The sequence below is a fragment of the Pteropus vampyrus genome, unplaced genomic scaffold, assembly GCF_000151845.1.
Source record: "Pteropus vampyrus isolate Shadow unplaced genomic scaffold, Pvam_2.0 Scaffold137, whole genome shotgun sequence".
NCBI classification, from domain to species: Eukaryota; Metazoa; Chordata; class Mammalia; order Chiroptera; family Pteropodidae; genus Pteropus; species Pteropus vampyrus.
In genome coordinates this window covers 1,147,589-1,166,119 of record NW_011888918.1, presented here as the reverse complement: position 1 = coordinate 1,166,119, position 18,531 = coordinate 1,147,589, and the positions used below count along the sequence as shown (strand labels likewise).

Genomic DNA, 18,531 nt, shown 5'->3' with positions numbered 1-18,531 from the left:
TTGTTCAGTTTTTATGCCTCTGTTCATAAAGTTGGAGTATTGAAGTTTAGAACTAGAGATAAGTGTCCCTAGAAAGAGGGTGACTAGGAAAGTGGGTGATTACCATTCTCCAAGATAAGGCAGCTTCATAATTCTTTCTCTATCATGGGATTGGCTAGAGGCTTTTTAAGACTGTAAGTTTGGCAGATGCTTGAGAAGAGAACAGCCTTTGGAAGGTTGCTTGTTTAGCTCTTTGGGCTTTAGCCTGGATTATTCATTTTCTTGAATCCTACTGGTAGCTTTTAAGGACTCCTAAATAACTTCTACTTATAAAAAAAGTAATTTTTACTTTTTTATATTTTACCCCAGGAATTAGAAGAGTCCATAGTTAACATACTATCTAGTGAAATCTGCATGGATATTCATAAGTATCCCTCATTCCAGCATTGGCAGTCCTGGGTACTGAATTCTTAACAAGAGGGACAGACCTCCAGTCTTTTGACAGCCATCAGCTTAGGTTACAAAATGAACCTACTGAGGGAGAAGTTAGTATGTTTATCTACTCCAAACTCTTGCATCTATTAGCAATTTGATCAGCAGTTAACTTTTCTCAAATACAAAATTGTCACTAGCCCCACTATTCTGAATTTTTAAGGATCACTGGATCAACCCAATGGAACTGCCTTTCCTATCACCATGCAGATCTACGAAAGGGATTGAAAACTTTCCTTTTTGTGTTGTGAGTCTAAACTCTCTCTCTCTACACACACACACACATCCCAAAACAAACAAATAAAAACACCCCAGTTCTATAATTCGTTTTTTTTTTAAGGTCTTGGGACAAATTTATGATGTTGACTATCATTTTAGGGATGATAAAAGTGAGAGTGAGGGGGTCAAAAAGGGAAGATATCAATACTGATAGTAATTAAATTTTGTAGTGCTTAGGATATCTTTCCTTCTCTTTATAAACAAAATCCCCAAGCGTTAAGGTGAGTCCTCACTTATCCACATTTTTTTCATGAATATGCACAACTCCATATATGATCTTTTATATATTGTATTTGGGGCTTAGAAACTGAAGTCTAAAATGTAAGGCTGTATGGCTCATGGTTAATGAGAAGACATGGTCTCTCTAGGCAGGTTCCATTATCTTGCAGTAAGGAGAAATAAAAGCAGATAAAATAATCTTATTATTAAACTACTAATACCAGGGCAAAAATGCCAGTGCAAAAATCATTAGTAAAATATCAGCAAACAGAATCCATACCACATTAAGAAAATATAGCACAACAGGGATTTATTCCAGGAATTCAACTATGGTTCAATATTAGGAATTCCATCAGTCAGCATGTTAATGGGGAAACACTAAAGGCATTTTACTAAAGTCAAGAAAGTGGTAATGGTAGAGAAGGCCTAGTGTTGCCACTACTATTTATACTGTACTGTATCTAACTGAATTGGATAAGAGAAAATAATAAGAAGAATAATTGAAGAAGTAAAACTATATTTATGAATGATATAATGATAGACTTGGAAAACCTTATGCAAGAAGATTAACTCAAAATTTTAGTAAGGTAACAGGATATTCAATTAACTTCCAAAAATTAACAGTCTTTATTTTACAAACAAAATAACCAGTTAGGATATAGTGGGAGAGAAAGCCTCCATTTACAACAGCAACAAAAAGAGAAATGTTTAGAAATAACTAGAAATATTTAGCAGCCTTTATTAGAAAAACTTTAAACTCAAAGACACAAAAGTAGACGAGAAAATTTAAAGATGTTCTTTATTATTGAGTAGTAATTTTCAACAAAATAAATATATTATTCTCTCTAAGTTAATTTATAAATTTAATGCAATCCAATAAAATGCCCACAACTAAAAAAACCCCTTTATTGTGAAATCATGTGATATTTGTCTTTCTCTATCTGACTTATTTCATTCAGCACAATATCCTCTAGGTCCATCAAGGCAATATTTTTTTCCATCCCCTTCCTTTTAGTGAGTGATCACTTTTAATCTGAAGTGATCTCTTGTAGGCAGCATATGTAGGGGTCTTGTTTTCTTACCCATTCAACTGCTCTTTTGGTTGGAGCACTTCTTTTCCATTTGAGGTACTGGTTGATAGGAATGTAGTTATTATCATTCTTTATTCCTGTTTTTGAGACACGTTTTTTCTTCTTAAAGAAGTCCCTCCAACATTTCCTGTAGTACTGGCTTGGTGGTGATAAATTCCTTTACCTTATTTTTGTCTGGGAAGCTCCTTATCTGTCCTTCAACTCTAAATGATAGCTTTGTTGGATAAACTATTCTTGGTTGTAGATCCTGGGTTTTCATCACATTGAATATTTTGTGCCAAACCCTCTGTCCTGCATAGTTTCTTTTGAGAAATCAGCCAGTCTTATAGGTGCTCCCTTGTAGGTAACTAACTGCTTTTATCTTGCTGCTTTTAAGATTCTCTCTTTGTACTTAACCTTTGGCATTTTAATTATGATATGTCTTGGTGTGGGCCTCTTTGTGTTTCTCTTTCTTGGGACTTTCTGAGCTTCCTGGGGTTGTGTGTCTACTTCCTTCAGCAGGTTAGGAAAGTTTTCCATCATTTTTCTTCAAATAGCTCTTCTACTTCTAGTCCTCCCTCTTCAGGTATTGCCATGACATGAATGTCGTTACCCCTAATTTTTGCCCCATAGGCTCCTTAAATTATTATATTCTTGATTATTTTTTTCTTGCCATTCTGATTGGGTGTCTTTGGCTTCTCCATCCTCTATATCAGTGGTTCGATCCTCTTCTTTATCCACTCTATTTATTCTAACATACTCTTCATCCCAGATGATGTGTTCTTCATTTCTGACTGGTTCCTTTTTATAATTTCCATTTCCATTTTTATGTTTTTTATCTCTTTTTTAAAGTTCTCACTGAATTCATCTACTTCCCCTAAGTTCACTGAGCATCTTTATAACCAGTGTTTTAAACTCTGCCTCTGTTCGATTGCTTGACTCCTGGATCTCTCATTCCTAGATCTCTGTTTTGTTCTCTCATATGGTTTCTGCTTCTTTGTCTTCCCATTTTGGCTGCCTTTCTGTGTCTAGTTCTATGTACTAAGTAAAGCTTCTAAGTCTCCTGGTCTTATTAGTGTGGCTTTGTGTGGTAGGCGTCCAGTGGCACAGTCCTGAGAGGGGTTCAGCTGCAGGCCAAGTTTAGCCTCAGCCTGCGCCCCTCCAGGGCCACCTGTTAAGATTCAGCAAGCAATCCACAGATGCTGTGCTTATAGTTGCCTCAAGAAGCCATGCCTGAAACCAAGATCAGTTGCCACTAGTGTGGGTCTAGATGCTGCTCAGCAAGTGGCATAAGACTCACTGAGGACACACTTGGATGTGGCTTGGGTAGGGCCATGTGTTGAGAGTGTCGAAGTTTCAGGAAATCCTGGCAGAGCAACCTCTGTTATCCAGTTTGATGATGTCTCAGCTATGAAGGCACTGCATCCACACACTGGGAATGGGGAGGGCTCAACAGAGGAACAATGGATACCACCAGCACTTCTGCCCAGGAGAAAGCCTTGCCTCCAGCCCTCGCTCAGACAACTCAGTGTTTTCCTATAAGTCCCTGGTGCCCTCTGAGCAGCTGACCAGCCTTGGTGCTCAGAGCAAGCAGGTCCATCACTGCGAAAGTCCGCTCGCAAAAATGACCCCCTAAAGAGGCGCCTGCAGCTGTCACAGCCTCTGTCTCACAGCCTCAGGAACGGGCAGCCTCGCGTCTTCACCCCCTTCTACCTTCTACTGTTGCAGGGTAATTTCTTATTTCTCTCCCTAGTTGTAGGGCTTCTGTTCATCTAGACCCAGGGCAATTTTGCTTGTTCTTTGCTCTGTGTTTCTCTCACAACTGATGTGGTCCCAAGAGAGGATGAACAAAGCTTCTATCATCTACACCATTTGCCCAGTCTCCATGTTAATATTTTTCAGTCTATTTTTCTCTCTGCTGTTAATATTGGTTAATTCCCACTGTTAAATATTCAAGTTCACTGATTCTTTCTTCTGTCATCTTCATTCTGTTGAGCCCACTCAATGATTTTTTTTTCACTTGAACCTTTGGCCTGACCAAATAATATTTTCTTTTTTTAATAAGTGTTTTTTAACACTGATTTTAAATATAGCTTCTATTTTGTACAATGAATTTCTCAATTACAACACAATTCTAATAAAATGTAATGTTATTTCCTTTCCCTGTGCATGTATTTTCTATTTAAGCACTGAGAATGCCAGTAATTTAGTACAGTAGCTCGATTCTAAAACTGTTACTGATTTTACTATAAATTTGGCTCCTTCAATTTTTTATTGTGGAACAATGCTGAGGTATCTATGCTCAGGTTGGCTTAATTCACCTCTTTAAAAGGGGCCCAGAAGAGGCAGCACCAGATGCAGTAGCTTCATCAGCAGAGAAGTCCTAGGAATTCCTCCTGGCATGTCTCTTGCACTCTTGATAATGATGAGGTTGCAAATTTTCTTTGGCTCTTTCTGCTGATGTTCAAATTCTTCCTTCTCTGTAGTCTGATTCTTATTGAGCCAGTTGATGATTTCACTGTATTTGTCAAGAATCTTCTGTCCTCATCTTTGATCTAGCCTACAAATTTCTCATCTTCAGCCTTTGTTTTCATGTTTAATGCATAGAATTCAAGCAAATTCTAGTTCCTCTGTTTCTCATATTCAGCTCGGTACTTCTCAGCTTCTTTGACCATATGCTTAATGTCTTCCTTGCTCAAATGGCCCTTGTCATTTTGATAGTAATCTTGTTCTATTTTCCCATATTCTTATCCACAGCAGTGACATGTAGAACACCAGTGGCATCCTGAAACTACATCACATGAAACAAATACATTGAATCGCATATCCAATGCATACTATAACCACATAAAAGAAAAAAAAATCTAATCCACAGCATTGAACACAATACTTTGATTATATAGCTTCTGTGTAAAGATAAAAAGAATGGCAAGGAAATCTTGAACTTTACTTAGTTTTGCTGTTGGTAGGAGTATAAATGTAGCTGTTCTGAAAATACTATGTGTGTGTTGTCAGATTGAGCAAAGAAAAAGGTTGATACTAATGGGAGCCAGTGTTCTCACTGTGGAAGAAGGGATATACAATTATGGAATGGGATAGAGTAAGGAAGAACCCTGTAATATTGGATAATATTGTGAATTTGGAGGCTTCAGTATGAACTCATGTTTTCTCCACCCCACCTTCTCTTCCTCCTCCTCCTTCTTCTTTTCCTTCTCCTCCTTCTTAGCTCTGCCATCGAAAAGACCTAGAAGCAATGACACCCCAGTAGCAATGAGAAAATCCAGTGCCTGGATCTTGGTTTCCAAATACTATTCCCCCTAAAGAGAACTATAACTCATTGGGGAACTGCCTGATTTTAGGGCTGAGGCAGGAAAAGTACAAGATGAACATGGAACATCTTGTGCTAGAAAGTAAGGAAGTCCTCAAGAAATGATGGGGAACATGTCATAAGGACATAGGTGGCAGTCTGACAGAGCTCCTATCGGCCAGTTGGGCATCAAAATTGATAATGTTAGTACACATTAGACATAAAAGAATTCTTGAGTCCATAATGATATAAATAAACAAATAAGCAAAGAGGAGGGGAGAAGGGAAAGCTCTTCTTTTTAGTAAAAGATAAAAGGACCACTATGGAATCATTAGTGGAAGCTAAAACCATTAGGTGAACATTTCTTGGGTGATAAAGATAAACAAAGCAGATATTAATTAAAGCAGTAAAAAAAGGTTTTATTCAGTAACTACTGACAGTAAGGAAAAGAATTGAGCTCTATTTTTATTTGCACTGAGATGACTGGACATTTCAAAGGGAGAATGAGGGTGTAGGGAAGAGGACTGGGGCGGGGATCAAGTGAAAAGGGACAAAAGTCTAGTCTGTGAACATGTGATTAGGCCAATTGTGTTTGCTGCTGGTAGTTATCAGTTAGGATTCTATCCCACAGAGACTGGGAGATGGAAACCCTATTCTTCTTGATGATTGAATTTCAAAAGAATGGCTTTCACATCCTTGAGACAGACACTCTTGAGTTAGAGGAGATATGTCTACATCTTGAAGAGACAGAGGAAGGAGTCACAATGGTGAGCTCTTTTTAGTAATGTTCTAAAGGGAGGTCAGAAGGCCTATGCCATGTGTTGGTAAGAATAAACAGTAAATTATCTTGACAGCACTGAGCTTTTCCAAACAGGAGCTCAAAAGGAGGCTATGTTGTTGTACCATGTGGCTTTTAGGCTGCTAGAAGCCACATTCAAGTCAAATGCAGAGGTTTGAATGGAGTTTTTGTATGGGAAGTTTTCACAGTTCTCATGGGTTAAAGAATAATTAACATTCTCAAAATATCTCCCCTCAGATTACTTATAAATTAAAAGTTGGGGGGAGTACCTTTATAGTGGAGAAATCTGGTAGTCACCACCTTAACCAATTGATGAAAGTTATAACACCAACAATAAGACAAAATGACATCAGGTGGCTCCTAATGTGATGCACAGAGGATACATCATATATAGCATTGTTGTTAAAAAATGCATAACCTGAATTAAATCATGAGGAAACAAACCATAGTTCATTCATACCATGGAATAAAAAGGAACAAACAATATACTCTTTAGGGCTGAAGAATCTTAATCCCTGCAATTTCATCTCAAATAGTTCAGCAGAAAAAAAAACAAAAAAACGCCAAAATATCAGTGTCATGAAAGATAATGAAAGGAAACAAAAGACATTTTAAAACTCAAAGAAAAACCACAATGAGATATTACTATACACCTAGCAGAATAACTAAAATAAAAAATAATGATAACACAATGCTGTCAGGGATACACCAAAACTGATTCACATAGATACTGCTGGTGGGAATATAAAATGGTACAGTCATTCTGGGAAAAGAATTTGACAATTTCCTAAAAATTAAGCATGTACTATCATTTCTGGGATAAATACCCAGAAATTGAATTCCTGGGCATTTATCCCAGAAAATAAAAACTTATGTTGACACAAAAACTTGTATACAATTGTTAAAGCAGTTTTATTTGTAATAGACAAAAATTGGAAATAACCCAGATTTTATTCAATAGATGAATTATTAAACAAACATGGTACATTCATACCATGGAATAAAAAGAAATAAACATTGATATACTCAACAATCTGGATAAATCTCCAGAGAATTATGCTGTGTGAAAAAAGCCAATTCCAAAAGGTTACATACTGCATGCTTCCATTTATATAACATTTTTAAAATGAAAATGTTATAGAAATGGAGAACAGATTAGTGGCTGTCAGAGGTTAAGAAGGGGGTGGGACAGGAAGAAAGTAGGTGTGGCTATAAAAGGGCAATATGAGGGATTCTTGTGTTGACAGAAATGTTCTATATTGACATGACTGCATCATTGTCAATATCCTGGTTGCGATATAGACTAGAGTTTTACAAGATGGGAAAACTCAAATCTTTTTGCATTATTTCTTACAAATGCATACGGCTCTTTAATTATCTCAAAATAAAAAGTTTAATGATAAAAAACCTAAATAAATAAGATTATGGCTTAGATTATGCATTGGAAAAAAGAGGTGATATAAAGGACAATAAAGGATAATTGGTTAACTTTGAATATTGATTATATATGTTAGAAAATTGTGTTGTATCAATATAAATTTCCTGGATTTGATAATAACCGCACTGGGATTATATAAGAAAATGTTTCTTATTCTAGGAAATACACTGGATTCTTTAGGGCTGAAGAATCTTAATCCCTGCAATTTCATCTCAAATAGTTCAGCAGAAAAAAAAAACCCAAACTGATTTACTATATATACATATAGGTGTGCATGCGTGCGAGTGAGCAAGTGAGCGAGAGAAGCAATAAAGCAACTGTGCCAAGATGTTAATGAGTGAAGTATATGTTGGGTCATTATAATATTTCAGTAACTTTCTGTATGTTTAAAATTTATTTTCCAAAATAAAATATTTAATTAAAAATTTCCTCTGTTAGCACAACAAATTACCAGATGATAGAGACTGACTAGGAAAGATGCAAGCCATAGACTGTTTTATTACTACCCTGAAATCCATGCCAGGAAATGAAACTTAGAGTTCTATTTGACTGCTTCAGCTTATCACCATCCTCTCCTTAAGAGAGTGTTTACCTAAATGAATACTGTGAGGGAGATCCAATCAACATGCCTTAAAAGCAAATTTATTATTTATTTTTGGAACCATGCAAAATAAAGTAGAATTTAAAATAAAAAAAGTACATCTTGACAAAAATGCAGAGAGGAAAATAAGCAAGAGAAAGAGTTGTGGAGAGGTAAAGAGCAAATAAGTTATGTAAACCACATGTGTTTGTAAAGAAATGAGGTTTATAAAGAAGTGCTAATACTTTACTAGTCATTGACTTTTTTTTCTATTTCTTAAAGAACCATTTGCCCTTATATTATGCAACAAATCCTTCCCTTTTCCTAGAACAAAAATTAGCATCAGGTTCTATAAATTTTGTCTCACCTTGGACAAACAGCTTTTTTCTACGGTAGCTTTCCACCATGAAGGAGAATCAGATTATCCCATACCCAACCACCACTTTCCTCTGTGACCAAGTTTTTAGGTTGAATTTTCAAGGAAGACAGGTGGAGCTTCTTGCCTCACACTTCAAATTTATTTAAAAAAAAGAAAAAAGGGAAATTAATTTAGCAAATGAGAATTTCAATGACAATGAAAGCATTCTCAATAGACAGAAATACTGTGCAAGCTACAGAAAATGTTTCTCAGAGCCCAAACTTTGTTTTGAAAGTATTATGCAGTTTCATTTTAAACTCTTTCTTGTATGGTTTTGAGAAATCTTTCAATGAATGTTTTCAAAGAGCGCCATTATCTTAATAGTCTTCAGAATAAAACTACCAACACATATTATTTTTTTACTTAAAAATTTTTGAAAGAATATTAGATTTACAGAAAAGTTGCGAGTACAACATTTTTTTTTCTTGAACTATTTGAGAGTAAGTTTTCTATATGATGCTTCATTTCCCCCTAATACCTTAGGATGAAATTACTGTTCTCTAATTTTCAAACCCCATTCAAGTTGCACCACTTGTCCCAATATTGTCCTTTATAGCAAAAGGGTTCAGTTCAGGATCTTCTGTTGCATCTATTTGTAATTATCTTTTAGGTCTGGAACAGTTTCTCAAACCTTTCTTTGATTTTCATGACCTTGATACTTTTGAAGATTACAGGCTAACTGTTCTGTAAAATGTGCTTCAATTTGGGTTATTCAGATGTTTCCTCATGAATAGATTCAGGGCGTGCACCTTTGACAGGAATACCACAGAAGTGATGCTGTGTTCTTTTCATTTCATCTTATCAGAAGGCATATAATTTCAATTTTCCTATTAGCGTTGGTCTCCATTGCTACTATGAAAGTACTTCTTTTTTCTTTGTAATTAATATTTACATTAATTATAATTATAATGTAACATTATTAGTAATTAATAATATGTATTTTGTGGGAAAGAACTTTGAAGTTGTATAAATATTCTATTCCTCATGAATAGATGCTCAAATTGTTTCATACTTGGCCAGTGGGAGCTCCTTCAAGCTGGCTTCCATGTCCTTTTGACATGTACCCATCCTTAATTTGAGCATTTCCCTACTTTTTGCCAGAACAAGATACCTTAGGCTCACCTTGTAGTTCACCCTGGAAACAGCCATTTCTCTAAGCAACTCTGGTCCCTTTTGTTAGAGAATGATAATCAGAAGCTAAGATCTGGGTGTTAGATGTGCTCATTGCTATTGAGGTGTCTCTGCTTCCAGACCCCCTCAGTGGACAGAGTTAGGGAATATACATATGTATACACACTTTTACCTTTACATTGACATCTTTACCTGTGTTTACAGACATATTGAGAGTTATAAATTTACACTAACTCCAATTCCAATTCAACAGTAAAGGGTTCATTCTCCCTTACTTTATTTGCAACTCCTTTCTCTGACAATGACAAACCTGGTCCCATTCCTTATTTGATAACCCCTTTGTATATAACCAATCTCTCATCTTCCCAAGCATCCTCCCTACATGAACACCTTCCTGATCCTGCCAGTGTTCCAACAGCACACATTGCATCCCTTGGCACATAGAAGCCCTCCTCAGACCACAAGGCCAGGCTGCACACCCTTACCACCTGGATGTTTTCTGTACCCCATGTAGATTCTGACACCCATGCTTGGCAGCCTGCCTGAGCTGACACCTATCTCACACTGCTTGTTCTCTGACACTGTCCTTGAGCCATGTTTGGATGGACATCCTTCTCCCCTACTTGGAGTCCAATACCCTTGCTCAGGGAGTTCTTCCATGTGGATGCAATTCTTACCCTGCTCTGGGCCACTGAGGAGCCCTACTGTGTGCATGCCTACTTTGCTCAGCTCATCTAGTGGTTTTAGCACTGATTTGTTTAGGAAGGTAGGGTAAAGAAAAGGAAGGGAAGAGAAAGAGCCCTCATAATAATTATAATGGATCCTTACATTATGCAGTCCAGTCTCTAGCTCCGGGATTGACACTTGTCCATTCTACAGGGGCAACAATGTCAATTACTTTGCTCTACTGCATTACCAATATTCAAGTAGAATGAATTGATTAACTAGAAATAGCTGTTTGCTAATCATCACTGGAAGCAAAAATAACTTGTTCTTCAGAATTCTACTGACTTGAAATATTTAGCAAACTGTATCACATTTTGCAACATTCTCCCCACAAACCTCTCACCTCAGAACTTATGAGGTTCCTATTTATTGACAAGGCTTAACAGATATGTGATGTTGATTATACAATTGATTGGTCAGCAAATATATTGAGGACTCACTCTGTGCTCACTATTGTGTACCTGTATAAACAGCATGTTGTGAACAAAGTATCAAGAAGAACATGCTGTGCTGTGCACTATACTGCTTCTATTCAGACTGAAAGGAAAAGGGAGCCTTAGCATCGGTGAGGGTAGACATGCATTCACACACATGGATGTATGTGTATATAGCATGTGTATATATGTCTGTGCTCATGCTCTAACATCCACATCCACATATATTATGGGTAAGTATATCTTCACACCATGATAGTTTGAACAGAACACATACCTTATTGCAGACCCCACCAGCACCTGAGGCAAGTCCTGGCAGCTCTGGGTTTCTGCAGCCTCTCACCCTCACATCTGGCTGACTTTCAGAGATTTCATTCTGCCTCCCTGAAAAAATTGACAGGAACCTGAGGCTCTTGGCAAATAACTCTTCTGCTTCCCACCCCTAGAAGTCTACATATATGAAATACATTCTGAAGAGGTAATAAATATTTCATGTGTGCATGTTATAGACCCTTTAATCTTATATATATCTGCATGCCCACCTAGTTCCACTGAACTGTATTTTACATGAAGGGGCAAAATTATAATCAGAGCTGGTGGTATTGGTGGTTGACTGAAGATTCTGAAGTCAGACCCCTTTGGAATCCTGGTTTCACCACTTGTAATCTGACTGTGGGCAGGTTACTTAACCTTTTTGAAATTTAATATTCTGTGGGGTTAATTCAGAACGTAGCCCCCTCTGCGTACTCAGAAGACAGATGGCTGCTTGGTCAGCAGTCATAAAGAAGGCAGTATACAAAGGGCTCTCGTCAGCGCCTGCTCCCAAGAACTTTAGGCTGTTCCCATGGCCGTTATCTGCTTCTGTAACCAGCTCTTATAACCAAGCAGCATATCTTGCTCCAATCCGCCTTCAGGGGGCGGCTCTGCTGTTTCCATGGACATTAGCTGCTCTTGTAACCAAGCAGCACCGGCTGCTGCTCCCCCAATGAGATATCCCCTCCCACTTCCTACGTATATAAAACATTGCTTGCTCTCGGTCAGCAGCAGCTTTTTCTTTCAGCTCAGACTTGCGGCGATTGGAGCTCCCCTGCCTCATGAGTAATAAACAGGCATGTTCCACTCCTCTGGTCCTCCTGGTGCGTTTTTTTTTTTTTTTTTTTTTTTTAAAATATCCAAGTCCCAGGTGCAAGCTCCAGGCCTGGAGCTCCTGCGGTTACATATTCCAACCAATAAAATTGGGACAAAAATAGAGTTTACATGAAGAGGCCGTTGCCTAGATTAAATTAGGTTTAGGTTTAGTAAAGAGCCTCGCATATCTCAGAAATCCAGTAAATGGTCTAAAAGTTAGATCTTGCCATTTTAAGTTCTAATGAGGAATAAACGTTTCACTTTCTTTTTTGATTCTGCTCTATGGTTCACCACGTGGATCCTCTTCTGGCACTGCAGAGCAGAACAAGAGAATAACGGCTTCATCAAATCTACAAACGATCGATTTTAAGACACACAATTTAAGAAATTACAGCATTAGGAAAGAAAAAAAAATGCTGCCGCGTCTACTACAAAATACCAAGCCATTGGTAAGAGGCATTCTAATTACAGGGATCTTAAAATGTCATAAAAAGAAGCATATTTTCTTGGAATCGTCAACAAAATACACATATTGAACACGTAGCAAACATCTTAAATGAAAAAAATGCACAAGCTCCGCGCGGCCGCTCCTGCGGTGGTAGCCGGACTCACCTGGGCGGGTCCCGGTCCTCTGGCGCAGAACTCCGTACCCGGCGCCCCGCTGGGTTTCGCTTTCCATTCCCTAGGAAACGAAAGCCAGCGATGGGGGCGCGGCGGGCTGCGCGCGGCGATCGCGGTAAGAAGACTGGAGGACGGACACGGATCTGACTCCGTGCCGCGTCCTCCACCAGAGTGCCGTGCGGGAAGCATAGAGAAGCCTTTTCTGAGTTTCTCCAGCATCCAGCTCAGCAGCGGAGGTTTGATGCTGGCGTGGCACTTAAGGCAAGTTTGGTGTTAATTTGAAAGCTTTCTTTCCAGGAAAGACATCCCATGGAGTTCTGCTCATATGCCACCTGGATAATTAAGGACTTCATTAGGGCTCTGCAAATTTTAATAATGGTCTATAGTCATTACATACATATATTGGACCAATGAATTTTTTTTCCAAGCTGATATATTTAGTTGGACTTTATGCATGATTATGTGTAATTAAAAAAGAAATTAGGAAAGTGTTGCAAGCTTGTAAAGAAATTCAAACCATACATACAAATGTGTGATGTAGAAACAAAAATTCTCTTAATCCTCAACTCAGTATCATTTTTGCATATACCTTACCAGAAATTTTCATATGTAGAAAATTTAAAATTGTTTTGTAATTTGCTTTTTCCTACTTAGTGGTATATTATGGACATCTTTTCATGGCAAGACACCTAATTTTTCAAAATTAGTTCATAATATGAGAAGCATATCATTTATTTAATCATGGACATTTAGGTTTTCAGTTTTTACTGGTATAGATGATGCAGTAATGAATATTTTATGTACATGTTCATGAGAATATACAGATATAGTTGTGAAAAATTCCTAAAAGTTGAATTGCTGAGTCAGTGGACATACTTGTTGAAGGATTTGAAAGATTTTGTCAAATTGTGCAAATTAGAGTATTTTAGTCTTGATTCCTCTCCTATCTCCTCCCCCTTTTCCTGAAAGAAAGCTAAATCTAGACCTTTAAAAGTAAAACTCCATTCTTTGACCCCTGAAGATCTGGGTTCAAAGCTTTTGAAAATTAAATCAGAGGCTTTTACTGCATACTTTACAGCACTGAGGTAGTTATACTTTGACATTGTTTCAGCAAACAAGGCAGATATTTAAAAACATTTCCGTGTTATATTGTACAGAACAAGGAGAGGGTTAAATCTGGATCTAGGTTATCTGATGTGTTCATTGGGGAAAATGGGTAGAAGACTAACGGCTCCATCTTGATTTATGGAATACTATCAAAGAACTACAGAAAAGCCTTTTTTTTTGTTGTTGTTGCACAATTTGGGCACTTTCGCACAATGATGGGCTTGCAAAGGGGAAAATGTTTAATGTACTCAAAGAAGGTAAATTCTAATGTCTTTCACATGGGCTGGTTTTGTTGAGAGAGTAGCCCCAAGATCCTCTTATTTTGGGTTTCATGTGGTGTGTTCTAATCCGTGAGCCCAGCACATTGCCATTAAGAAGCACACTGCAAATGGTTAGGAATGAGGTCTGGATTTGTCGTTGCCATTGTAGGTTGGATTTGGAAGACTGTGAGTCAACTTGTATCATGTCCCAAGCATGTTAATTTTCTTCCCTTCAAGGCATTTAAAGATTGAGTCAGTTTTTCTTGAAGAGTCTAGTTGTGAGTGAACGAACTACTCCAGGTTTCCTCATGATTTTTGCTGTTTCTCGAAGACCCACTTGATTCTGTGGCTACAATGATAACCTAAGCCCGCTGCTCTGTCATTCACATTTCCTACTTATTTTAAGGGTAAAAATTTTGGAAAGAGTAGGAACTAAGTTGATTTAGTTCTTTGTAACCAAAAAATGTATTTTTAAAAATAATAGACTATTTTTTAGAGCAATTTAGATTCGTAACAAAATTGAGTGGGAAGTACAGAGACTTCCCATATATTTCACTCCCCCACCCTCTCAGCCTCCCCAATTATTGACATCCCGCACCAGAGTGATACTTTTATTACAATTGATGAATCTACATTGACGCAGCATTATTAACCAAAGTTCATACTTTACAATAGGATTTAGTCTTGGTATTCTATGAGTGTAGACAAATGTCTAATGCCGTGTATCCACCATTATAGATCATACAGAATAGTTTCATTGCCCTAGAAATCCTCTACTGAAGCTAATTTTTTGAGTCAAGGGTTGAGTTTGAAAATTCAACTTCCTTGGAATATATCCATCCTCTTTTCTCTGGTGGTGCTTGTCACCACCTGCTTAGCTCAACTGCGTGTATGTGCTGTGTGCCTACTCTGCCTTCCCCCATCCTTCTTAGATCTCTAAGTTTCATTTTCCTTCCTCTTGTTGCCCCACCTACCTATCTCCCCTCTGTGATCAGCTCTGAAGGTTGCTGCCTTTTTCTGTTGCCCTTTGGGATCTGGCCTGCCAGCCTGCGGGAATGATACACTCCACTGGGTTTTACTATCCTATTTGAGTGAAGTAAGTATTTTTGAGATCTTGGCAGAGTGCAGAACAGTGTCTTTGGAAAACACGGGCTGGTCTTTTTCTACTCTGTTTCATCAGACTCCCCTTAATGTAGTCCCAAATTGTATTTCTTGTTCATGGAATTGTCAGTTGCCATCATTTCTCTTTCAATTTAACTCTCTTAGACCGAACTGTTTATGACTGTTGAAAATAAATACTAAGAAAAAGAGGTTGTTTATTATCTGAGCCATTTAACATGAATTTAATAATATATGCCACTTATATTTAGTTGTTTCTCAACTTCAGATGTTTTCCTTTCCTCTACAATTTGTAAAAGAGTTAAGAAAAGAAGATTCTAACTTTTTCATCCCTAATTCATTAAGTTTTTGGATCTTGGAATAGGAACAGTACTGCAACAAAAACTCCCTTAAAAGGTATTAAGTCTATCCTCCAAATGAATATTCATTATTTTAAAATTACATAGCAATTAATTATAAGAAACTTAGAAATTGAAAGAAATAATAAAAAAATTATTTGAGAGTTACCTTTTAGTGACGTTTTTGGTATATTTCATTCAAGTAGTTTATCTGTATGTGTGTATAGTTACACACACATAGTTATATTTATGTTTCTTAAATTAGGTTAATACCATATAATTTCATTTTTTAAATTTATTTTTTTAAATATTATTGACTATATTCCCTATTCTGAACTTTATATACCAGAGTCTATTTTGTAACTGCCAATTTGTATTTCTTAATCCCTTCATTTTTTTCACCCAGCCCCATCCTCCTTCCTGGTCTGGCAGCTATCGGGTTATTCTCTATGAGTCTGTTTCTGTTTTCTTTGTTCATTTATTTTGTTCTTTAGATTCTGCATAAAAACGAAATCATATGGTATTTGTCTTTCTCCATCTGACATATTTTACCTAGCGTAATACCCTGTAGGTCCATCCACGTTGTTGCAAATGGTAACATTTTATTCCTTTTTATGACCAAATAATAGTCCATAATATATATGTACCATAACTTCTTTTTTATCCAGTTGACATCTTCCATATCTTGGTTATTATAATAATGCTACAATGAACATAGTGGTGCATACATCTTTTCGAGTTAGTGTTTTGGATTTCTTCGGATAAATACTGGGAAGTGGAATTGCTGAGTCATATGGTTGTTTCATATTTAATTTTTTGAGGAACCACCATACCATTTTCCATAGTGGCTGCACCAATTGATATTCCCACCAACAGCGCATGAGAGTTCCCTTTTCTCCACATTCTCGCCAATATTTGTTGTTTGTTGACTTATTGATGCTAGCCATTCTGACAAGTGTGAGGTGATATCACATTGTGGTTTTAATTTGCATTTCTCTGATTATTAGTGATGTTGAGCATCTTTTTATATGTCTATTGGCCATCTTTTTATATGTCTATTGTCCTCTTTGGAGAAAGGTCTATTCATGTCCTCTGCCAATTTTAAATTGGATTCTTTGTTTTTTTTCTTTTCTTTTGGTGTTAAGTTGTATGAGTTCTTTATAAATTTTGGATATTAACCCCTTATCGGATGTATCATTGGCAGATGTCTTCTCCCAATCAGTAGGTTGTCTTTCTGTTTTGTTGGTGGTTTCCTTTACAGTGCAAAAACTTTTTAGTAGATGTGGTTTCAGTTTTTAAATTTATTTTGTTTGTTTCCCTTGCCTGAGGAGATATATCAACAGAAATATTACTAAGAGCAATGTCAGACAGTTTACTGCCTAAGTTTTTTTCTAGGAGTTTAATGGATTCGGGTCTTATATTTAAGTCTTTAATCCACTTTGAGTTTATTCTTGTATATGGTGTAAGAAGGTGGTCCAGTTTCATTTCTTTGCATGTATTTGTCCAGTTTTCCCAACACCATTTATTGAATAGACTGTCTTTACCCACATTGTATATTCTTCCCTCCTTTGTCATAGATTAATTGACCATATAGGTGTGGGTTTATTTTTGGTCTCTTTTCTTCCATTGATCTATGTGTCTGTTTTTATGCCAGTACCATGCCATTTTGATTACTATAGCTTTGTAGTACAGTTTGATATCAGGTAGCATGGTATCTCCAACTTTGTTCTTCTTTCTCAAGATTGCTGTAGCTATTTGGTGTCTTTTGTGGTTCCATATAAATTTTGGGGTATTTGTTCTAGTCTATGAAAAATGCCATTGGTATTTCGATAGAGATTTCATTGAATCTATGGATTGCTTTGGGTAATATGGACATTTTAAGGATGTTGATTCTTCCTGTCCAGGAGCATGATATATGCGTCCATTTATTTGTATCTTCTTCGGTTTCTTCAAAGTCTCATAATTTTCCAAGTAAAGGTCTTTTACCTCCTTGGTTGAATGCATTCCTTGATGTTTAATTTTTTTTTGATACAATTGTAGATGGTATTGTATTCTTAATTTCTCTTTCTGATACTTTGTGATTGGTGTACAGAAATGTAACCAATTTCTGAATATTAATTTTGTACCGTGCTACTTTACTGAATTCATTTATCAGTTCAAATAGTTTTTTGGTGGAATCTTTAGGGTTTTCTTTGTATAGTATTATGTTATCAGCAAATAATGACAGTTTTTCTTCCTTTCCAATTTGGATGCCTGTTGTGTCTTTTTCTTGTCTATTGATGTGGCTAGGACTTCCAATACTGTGCCGAATAAGAGTAGTGAAAATGGACATTCTTGTCTTGTTCCTGATCTTGAGGAAAATGCTTTTACTTGCCCTGTTGAGTATGATGTTAGGTGTGGGTTTGTCATATATGGCCTGTATTATGTTGAGGATGTTCCCTCTCTTCCCACTTTTCCGAGAAGTTTTTTTCATCATAAATGGATGCCTGATTTTATCAAATCCTTTTTCTGCAGCTATTGATAAACTCATATGATTTTTATCCTTCATTTTGTTTATGTGGTCTATCACATTAATTGATTTTCAGATATCGAATCAACCTTGCATCCTAGAAATAAATTCCACTTGATCATGATGTATGATCTTTTTTAACATATTGCTGAATTTGGTTTGCTAATATTTTGTTGAAGATTTTTGCATCTATGGTCATTAGGAAATTTAGCCTATAGTTATAATTATTATTTTTTTTGTAGTGTCTTTGTCTGGTTTTGTAATCAGGAAAATGCTGGCCTCATAAAATGAGCTTGGGAGGCATCTCTTTTCTCCAATTTTTTGGAATAGTTTGAGGAGAATAGGTGTTAATTCTTTCTTGAATGTTTGGTAAAATTCACCTGTGAAGCCATCTAGTCCAGGACTTTGTTTGTTGGGAATTTTTTTTATTACTAATTTGATTTTATTAGTAGTTACCAGTCTGTTCAGATTTTCTCTTTCTTCTTGACTCATCTTAGAAGATTGTTTCAAGGAAGTTATTCATTTCTTTCAGATTGTCCAATTTTTGGAGCATGTAATTTTAGTATTTTTAAATCCT

At 36.7% G+C, this 18,531-nt stretch overlaps 2 long non-coding RNA genes across 4 annotated transcripts; one reads left to right on the top strand and one right to left on the bottom strand.

Moving 5' to 3' along the window:
• Nucleotides 1–2,974: 2,974 nt before the first annotated feature.
• LOC111744545 lies at nt 2,975–12,730 on the bottom strand. Of its 3 annotated transcripts, none has more exons than XR_002782195.1 (4): nt 12,613–12,730; nt 11,415–12,312; nt 11,150–11,256; nt 2,975–4,830 (listed from the first exon to the last, which is right to left on the bottom strand). It is a non-coding gene; the product is annotated as an uncharacterized LOC111744545 (long non-coding RNA). The 3 variants fall into 3 exon arrangements; XR_002782196.1 differs by having other exon boundaries at nt 11,620–12,312; XR_002782194.1 differs by having other exon boundaries at nt 11,150–12,312.
• On the top strand, nt 12,287–12,854 carry LOC111744546. Its single transcript, XR_002782197.1, has 2 exons — nt 12,287–12,449; nt 12,687–12,854. It is a non-coding gene; the product is annotated as an uncharacterized LOC111744546 (long non-coding RNA).
• The last annotated feature ends 5,677 nt before the right edge of the window (nt 12,855–18,531 follow it).